This window comes from Mizuhopecten yessoensis, unplaced genomic scaffold (genome assembly GCF_002113885.1).
Source record: "Mizuhopecten yessoensis strain PY_sf001 unplaced genomic scaffold, ASM211388v2 scaffold5315, whole genome shotgun sequence".
Taxonomy (NCBI): domain Eukaryota; kingdom Metazoa; phylum Mollusca; class Bivalvia; order Pectinida; family Pectinidae; genus Mizuhopecten; species Mizuhopecten yessoensis.
Genome location: NW_018405987.1, coordinates 327,064 through 337,279, shown reverse-complemented (window position 1 = coordinate 337,279; position 10,216 = coordinate 327,064).

Sequence of the window (10,216 nt, the reverse complement as noted above, 5' to 3'; positions counted from 1 at the left end):
GGGGTGATATCTTCATATCTATTTTATATTTGTATTAGTAATTGTATGTAAGTACTAGGATGTGTGTGTATGAACATACATGTATGTATATATATTCGTATGTATATTGGTTTAGATTTTCTGTTTTCTCTGTTGCTGTTGCTTATATATACTTACAATCTATTTATTGTACGAAACTAGTTTTCATACCACAAATGTATTTGTAAAACATACCGTCGTTGGAGTACTGGTATTTGTATAGTTCATTATCTGAACTTGTCAGCCTAGATCTCAATAATATATATAAGAATGTTGGCCAAGATTTTCTTTTTTTTATATTTTAGTTTTTTTCTTTTTTTCTTTTCTGATTTTTTTTCCTGCATTAAATCCATGATTCGAACGTGGTAGTCTAGATATTTATATATATAAAAGTCCTGATTCGTTCGTGTTAGCCGATATGTTTTTGGGGATATATTTTTATAAAACGACTTTTCTTGTCTTCTCTCTTTTTTTTCCACCTCAATATAATTCATATTAGGAAAGTGGAAACCTACATAATTGATACTTGGGGTTTTTGTTTGTTTATATCAGACGGTCAGTAAATGTAACATCCCCGAGGAAAAACAATTCGTACTCCAATGGTGGTGAGTTGTTTTCAGAATATACAACATCATCAGTAACATGCAAATTGTGTATTCTAACATTTAAGAAAATACAACATGGTAATGTACAATTATTTATACAAAAGTGTATCATAAATACTCTCCTTAACTCTTTACCCCACTTCAACGTTATCAATACAACGTCCATAACACATCTGTAATCATATACTTAACATAAATATTCACCATTCATACCCGGTTTTCAAAGTAAGCTTCCAGCCATATGGAAATAATTATATGTTTTCTCCCTTATATAACTCAAGTAAATATCAAACCTTATCTCTTAACACCTCTACTTCTGCCTTTCTTTCCTATCGTCCCCCTTATGATGCAACTGTACATTCCTTCAAGTGTTGTCGCCGATGATAATACTATCGTAGCCCCCCATGCACAAAAGCACGTTTTCAATATCCATCCGCCATGAATGGTATTGAGGTATTTTCACAGTAAATTAGCAACTATTCCTTTAGCTTTTATTTAAAAAAAAAAACATGACCAGGATAACTAATATGTTCTTGATAACAAATATTCAAAGTTTTATATTTACATTATGCTTATTCCTCCTTCAAAGCGTCATTGACGTTAGCTTATTCACCACCATTCGTCTATTGTTGTCTTTATCAGGCGATGTACATCCTAACCCTGGTCCTAATTCATCAATAAACACTACTTGTGTTGATTCTCTTAATTTAATGCACTTCAATATCAGAAGTTTAAGAAATAAAATTAGTTGCTTAGAATCATTAACAGATGACATGAATATCCTTTGCTTAACCGAAACCCATTTAGATCCCAGTATACCCAATATAGATATCAAGATAGACGGTTTTTGTGACAATCCCTTCAGAAAAGATAGAAACATGTTCGGTGTAGTAGTAGCCATTTATTATTCACCATCACTTGCTGTTAAACGACGAAGAGACCTTGAATGTTTAAATGATGAATTTATATGGGCCCAAGTTAGTTTCCAAAATACGACATATTTGATCGGAAATCTCTATAGACCACCTAATTCAGTTGTCACGGACGTTTTGTGGCAGCGCATGAAGCACTCCATTGATTTGGCATTCGACATTACCAACAATGTAATACTATTGGGTGATCTTAATGTTGATTTTTTGAAACTTGGGAACCTCAAAATACGTTTTCTACATTAAACATGACGAATATTATTACTGAGCCAACTAGAACCACTCCTTCATCCTCAACTTTACTTGATCCAATTATAATTAGCGACAACATAAAGGTTTTTCTTTCTGAAGTTATAGTAGTTGATAAAATTATAAGTGATCATGATGCTGTGTTTGCAATTATAGATGTATCAAAACAAACAGCAAAAACGTTTAAAAGAAAGGTATGGCTCTACAGTGAAACCAATATTGTCAAGTTAAGAACACTTATTAATAATTTATTATGGGAAGATCAATTGAGAGTCCTTGTAAATTTGAATAGTATGTGCGATTTTTTCACAACCAATATTTTACATGCAGTAGATGAGTGCATCCCCTCCAAGTATGTTCAAATTCGTAAACATGATAAACCGTGGATAAATAATAGCGTTCGTAAGCAAATTCGTACGCGTGATAGACTTTAAAAAAATACTTCTTCGAATAAATACTGATATGAATAAACAAAAATATAAACATGCCAGAAATAAAGCAAATAATATGATTAAACGAGCCAAAGAGATTTTTTTGAGAATATTGATTCTTTAATAAATAGAAATAAATCTGAGCCCAGAACATATTGGAAGCTTATCAAGCTTCTTATAAAAGGCACTTCTAATACTGATATATCTCCGCTATATGATGAATCGTCTAGTGATTACGTTATTGATGACGAACAAAAATATGAACTACTCAATACTTACTTTACTTCCATATCTACCCTTAACGATTTTGACAGACACAGACCATTACATCCATTTGATAAACAAACTAATTCACTACTTTCGGACATACATATCACACCATCAGAAGTAGAAAATATTCTACAAATATTAGATATTAACAAAGCAATAGGACCTGATGGAATAAGTCAAAGGATGCTAACATGTATAACGAAAGAAATCGCCCTCCCTCTCTCAATTATTTTTAACTTCTCCCTGTAGTAAGTCCTTTATCCAAACAAATGGAAAGTTGCAAAAGTAATGCCAATATTTAAATCAGGTAACATCCATGCTGTTTCAAACTACAGACCTATATCATTACTAAGCTGTATAGGGAAAATCTTTGAACGAGTAGTATACATGTATAAGCATATTTATGACTACCTTAAGGAAAACGATTTATTTTATAAATATCAATCAAGATTGTTGCCAAACCATTCATGTTCTCACCAACTTAGCGAAATGTATCACTCTCTTCGTCTGTCCTTTGAAAAATGCGAACACGCAGCATTTGTATTTTGTGATTTCTCTAAAGCCTTCGATAAGGTATGGCATGCAGGATTACTTTATAAACTTAAACAATATGGCATCTCAGGCAATATCTAAAAATGGATTTCAGACTATCTTATGAATCGAGAACAAGCAGTATTTATTAACGAATCCGTATCTTCAGTTAAAAACACCACTGCGGGTGTACCTCAAGGATCTGTACTAGGACCACTATTATTTCTGATATTCATAAATGTCATGTCATGTTATTTCCGGATGACACTGTCATATTCATCCCCTAATATTTTCAATATAGAATCTGAAATCAACTCTGACCTGAATAAATTAGAAAAATGGTCGAAAGACTGGCTTATGATTTTAAATCCGACAAAAACCATGATAGTGACACTTTCAAATCTACCCTTTCAACTGAAAATCATAAACACCTTGGCGTCACATTAAGCAGTGATGGGAAATGGACATAATGCATAGATTATATTATTCGTAAAGCTTCCAAATATATTGCAACGTTAAGAAAACTTAAACTTATATTAAGCAGAAATAATCTTGACAAAATTTATCTGACATATATCCGACCACTTCTTGAATATGCATGTGAGGTTTGGGATAATTGTGGAGAAGCTGACAGACAGACGGACAGACAGACAGACATTCTTTATTTCCTCTTTTACAAGAGATTAAAGTCAATAAATATATACATATATGTTTACATTTCAAATTACATAAAGATAGCGTTCATCAATAGAAAAAGGAAGAGAGTTACAATAACGTGTCAATCTCACACACCATTCTTTCTAGATTAATTGACATATTGATCATCATATATTCCCACTCGTAGTCTTCTAGTAGTATATTCACACGATCTCCTAATAAGAAACTGCATTGGTTTTCATCCTCTATATTTGTAAATGAAATATAGGAGGGAACTTCTAAAGCAGTCACAACACCATCCATCATTAAGTCACGCGTTTCAAACAATTTCGGACACTCAAGCAGAAAATGAAAAACAATATCAGCAGTAGATTTACCACAAAGTTTACATAATACAAAATCGCGTTCAAATATAAATGCATATTTCATTAGCTCTATTAACTGCCACATGCATTTATGCGATTTTTGCTTGATACTCAGTTCTAATATGGGGTCGATTCCCTGATAACTGTGTATGGCAGAATAACGAAGCAATTCCGCTTTTGTAGATAGTGCCTCTCTCCACTGTATATGATAGAAATATGTAATAAATCTTTTAATAAAACGTTTCCAGCATAATTTTGGAGGTACAAATATGTTGGTTAAAAAGTCAATTAAAAATTATTATATATTAAACTTTTTCATGATGTTGAACACATCTGGAATAAATCCTATTTGTACACCGGACAGTTCGCCAAACATGAACTGACATAATCTAATAATAAACAAGGACTTCCATACAAACTTTACATTTCCTAAACACAACTTATTCCAAAATAGAAGTTTTTTAATTTCTACTTCACTCCAGATGTTAAAAACTCCCAAACATTGTGAAGTTACAGCAGTTGATGACGTTTTCGGTAGTCCAATACAACGCCTACAGACATATCTATGAGTGAGTTCTAATTCTTCAACAGATTTATTGGTATAAACGTTCCAAAGTTCGCTTCCATATAGCATACATGGATAAACAACAGATTTTACTATATTAAAACTAGTTACAGGATTAAGTCCACTGGCGTGAATGCCTATACCAATAAGATAGTTTAAACTTTTCCTTCCTTTCACACAGGACTCGGTAATACCACTGTCTGATTTTAGGTTACATGTAAAGAATATCCCAGCATAAGTTTTCTGTGAAGTACGTGGAATAGCCACTTCTCCAAGAGAATAAGATAATTTACTACGTTGCTCTGATTTCGATCGACGTGAGCGATCGAATATCATAAAAGAACTTTTAACAGAGTTATACTTAAAGCAGAGTAATAATATATAATGTCTAACTGTTTTTGAAGAAGAGAAAGCGACGCGGATAAAAGTAACGTATTATCTGCTAACAATACACAGGGTATGTGTATATCTTTGACTTTTTAACCCGAAATTCCGATTGTCTAGCTCAACAGCAAGATCATTGATCATTACCAGAAAACACCATGCGGATAACACTCGACCTTGACCTACCCCCTGACCTATTGGGTACGTATTACTACGTTTACCATCAAAAAACACCGATGACGTCACATGAGTAAATGAATCAAATAATAGCCTCCAAAACATGCCATTGAAACCTAAATTGTATAATTTGTACATAAGACCGTTTAACCACACACTATTAAATGCTTTTTTTTATTATCAAGAAAAGCAGCGAACACTTTTGATTTTCTTTCTATATAATATGAAATAGATTCCTTTGCGGTGAATGCTGCCGTGATACTTCCACAGTGCTCCCTGAAACCTTGTTGAAGCTTATGGGGAAACTGTATGACATTACACTGCTTTAAGATTCTAGAGAATAAAACATTTTCGAGTAACTTTTGCAGGATCGGTGTAAGAGTTATGTCCCTGTAATTATCCATTAGCAACCGATCTCGCTTACCACCTTTAAAAAGAGTAATTACTATACCAAATTTGAAATGTTCAGGGTATGACTCCCTTTCTGTTATGTCATTAAAACATGCAACAATTGAGTTAAGCACATTACAACTAACAAATCGTATATGTTCTAGAACTATCCCATCGTGTCCATCGGCTTTTCCACTACTCATATCTCTAATAGCCTGTTTGACTTCCAAAACTGTAATGGGGTCGTCACAAATACAGTCATTATTGTTAAAACTATTAACGTACACACGGTCGACCATGCGTTCAATGCGTTTCTTGAACTCGTCTCCAAAGTGTGGTTCATTGTTCAATTAGAAGCCGCTCGGATAGTCACAGGGTTGCCCATATAAACTAAACTGGAGTTACTATACACCGAAACGGGTTGGACACCATTATGCGTTAGAAGAAAGATCCGTAAATTGTCAATGTTTTATACAATAAATATTTACGCGATTTTATGCCACCAATAATTGGAAACATGTCTAGATATAATTTAAGGAATGCACACCAAATAAGAATGCCTAACTATCGATTGCAAATTATGCGAAACTCTTTTTTTCCATCAACTATTAAAGCATGGATTGATCTTGATGAACATATTAAATCATCTGAAACCTTAAACATTTTTAAATCGAGAATAAACAAAAGTATCAATAAGAACGAACATAAATTTAAACAACATTTCCTAACTTTTGGAGCACGTAAATCTAACATATTACATTGTCGTTTAAGAAATCGTGCGAGTTCTCTAAACTATGATTTATTTAGAGCAAATTTAATTAATACTCCTGCATGTAGTTGTGGCCATCCCTTTGAGGATTCAAACCATTTCTTTTTTACCTGTCCTAAATATAATCTATCCCGACTTTCACTTTTTAGGTCAATGTCATGGTACCCTAGTCAAGTAAATATTGATCTTATACTGAAAGGAGATATTAATTTAAGAAATAATGATAACTCAAATATTGCAAGAATAGATCAACTCGCAGGTTTGAATAGTTGCGTCCCTACACTTTTACTCTTTCTTCTGACCTCTTTGTCTTACGAGATATATATCATGATAAGTAAATTGATAATGAATGTGTATTATGTTTATAATTTGATATTATTTACTTACTGCCTACTACTTTTATGATTTGATTGTGTTCACAACAAAACATGCACTTTTCATTATACACATGTATTAATTTCTCCTCCCCATATACAACTGTTATCCGATTACCGTACACAGCTAATATTCACAATCTATATAAAACAATATATTTATCCATACTGACTATGCTATGTGGGTGGGCATTTTCCATGAAGACGAACAAGAGGAAACGGATTTCAACAGCAAGGAAGGAATGTCAAGGAGAAAGTCAACCAAGCTACGGGATGTAATGGACAATAGACAAGCTGAAGGTGTGTGAAAAGCGATTAGTTTATCACAAGCTCCGTATTCGTGGGAAATGAACTCTCACATGGCTCTCAATCTAGATGAAAACTAATTACACTATGCAATAAAACTTAAGTTAGCTGTGTCCAAAGATATCTCGATCTCTTCTTTGTCCCCTCTCTTACCTACAATTCTTTCTTGTCATATGTATATTTAAGTAGCTATAACATTGCGTGATATGTATTGTAATCAATTAATTTTTGTCGAAGAGGACTTCAATAAGTTGGCAAAACTTGTGTCCAATTCGTTTGCAACATCTGTTACGTTTGCAATAAAATATGTTTAAATCAAAATACATGGAGAAAACCGAGCATGGTTGCTAGACACAGCGAAAATCGAGCAGGTCAATAGAGTAAAGATAATGGTAATCGAAAAAGAAAATATGTTAATCAAACAGAGATAGACGTAATGGAGGGCAACTGTAGAAAAAAGTAAAAATACCAAAACTGATATAACAAGAAGATGTACATATAAATATATTGAAATCTGTATAGGGGGTGTAACGTTGTACAGTGTGTGTGGTATGAACATACAAACAGTAGTGTATGGAAGGAATAGTCCTCCAGTCACATCGTAAATGATTACAACATATAAAAGATAAAAGAGAATGCTCACATCACTTTGGGCAAACGACTACTGTACTGATTGGATCATGTGTGCATTCCATTAAATAATTCAAACACTGCAGACATTTCCTTCGACAACAGAAAATTAAAATCCGGACTGCCTTATATCCGAGGGGCCCGAGATAAACAGTAGGTACACCTACCAGTAAACCCTTACAGATCCCTACTAGTTCACCGCATATCCAAGAACAGTATGGTCAGATTTGAAGAAATTGTGAATATTTCGTACAAAAGCACCAAAGTCTGTTTACGAGATGTTAAGCATTCTTTTCTTTTTTTAAAAAAAAAAGAGCCACTTGATCTAGATATTATCCGATGGCAATCTTGGATTTCAAAGATGGCCGCCATGTAAGAAAAAACACACTCAGACAAAACAAACATATTTGTACCAATACCGTCGCTTCCAACCCACTCGTAAAATTGCTGTTTGTAGAACAGGGAATACTATACTAGATTACTCTGAATATCACTATATAAAAATAATTCACCAACATTGAATCTGTTTATAAAATTTGGAGTACAATTTGCAGAGATGATGGGATTGGTATCATCAATCTAAATTCCCAGTTATTTTTACGCGTTACTCGCCTTAAACAATAATCATTTATTTGTAATTCAAAATAACTAACGTTTTCAGTCTACGATGTTTTATATATTCGAGAGAAGAGCTGCTATGATTGATTGTGAAGTCATCTGCATACAATTTAACGCTTGAGTGTTCTTCTGCATATACCAGAAGGTTATTCATATACATTATAAATAAATAAAGACCTAGGAACGATCCCTGTGGAACACCTGTTACAGTCTGTTCGTGTGCTAATGAATTGTTGTGTTTAGTTAAGGTGTTCAAACCGACGCTATATGTGGGATGACATTTTATTGACCCTTTCATAAATTTCTATTATGTAATAAAACTATTATTTACAAGAGCGAATTTTAATGATGAAAAATGGATTCGCTCAACATATTGACATGTGTAACAAAATGATCTATACGAGGCTCAATTACATTTATTATTTTGTATAACAGTACTTTCCGTGATATCAGAATATTTAAACGTTGAAATGTTGGCACGCTCGAGATTTCAGAACGGGAAGATCACAAAAGCCGAACAATTGTACTACAAGTTCCTGATTCCACGTGGCATTCACAGCATCATACACGACCAGAGCTCACTATTGCTTGACTACAGTGAAGACAAAGCTCCGTCACGAGAAGGCAATTATAAGTTGATTTGCGTTATATATTACAAAAACAGATACTTTCAATACTTTACAAAACAAATCAGATGAGATGATTGTTGAAGTACAGTACACAAATCACTGGAAAAAAGGCATCCATCACAATCTATTTATATGAATCACAAGTATTAAATCAGAAATTTCACAAGAATGTTTGAACATGAATCATAATATTTCGATAATGTTAATAAGTTTCAAATAGAAATAACAAAACTTTTGAGTTTTTACAAAATATATCGCACGATGTTCAAATATTGCAAAGTTTAACATGCCATAGTTATACAATAATCATGTTTGTTCCATTTTAATCATTTCTCGTTTTGTTTAAAACCGCATCCCATATCCATCATTCGCTGCAACCGTTCTTGTGCAAAAAAGCAGTCTTACGACTAGGCAGACATAAAAAGTGATTTACAACTACAGTAAAACCTTTCCCATCTATGATATTCTGTATACTGTAAGCAAATCTGTAACTTATGACACTTTACATAGTTAAAGCTGTTCAAACATTTGACATTCTAGCTATAAAGTGTAACAACCGCTTACCTGTAATATTCTATTTGATTCACATGTGTGTAACATTAACTTGAAAATTCTATATAGAGTAAGTTATCGCTCACCTGTGATATTTTACATCTGTATACTGTGTAAGCATTCGGTAACCTATGACATTATAAATCATGGAAGATATCGCTAACCTGTGATATTCTATATCTGTATACCGTGTAAGCAGTCGGTAACCTATGACATTATGTATCATGGAAGATATCGCTAACCTGTGATTTTCTACATCTGTACACTGTGTAAGTAGTCGGTAACCTATGACATTATATATCATGGAAGTTATCGCTAACCTGTGATATTCTACATCTGTATACTGTGTAAGTAGTCGGTAACCTATGACATTATAAATCATGGAAGATATCGCTCACCTGTGATATTCTACATCTGTATACTGTGTAAGCATTCGGTAACCTATGACATTATAAATCATGAAAGATATCGCTAACCTGTGATATTCTACATCTGTATACTGTGTAAGCATTCGGTAACCTATGACATTATATATCATGGAAGTTATCGCTCACCTGTGATATTCTATATCTGTATACCGTGTAAGCAGTCGGTAACCTATGACATTATATATCATGGAAGTTATCGCTAACCTGTGATATTCTACATCTGTACACTGTGTAAGCAGTCGGTAACCTATGACATTATATATCATGGAAGATATCGCTAACCTGTGATATTCTACATCTGTACACTGTGTAAGCAGTCGGTAACCTATGACATTATAT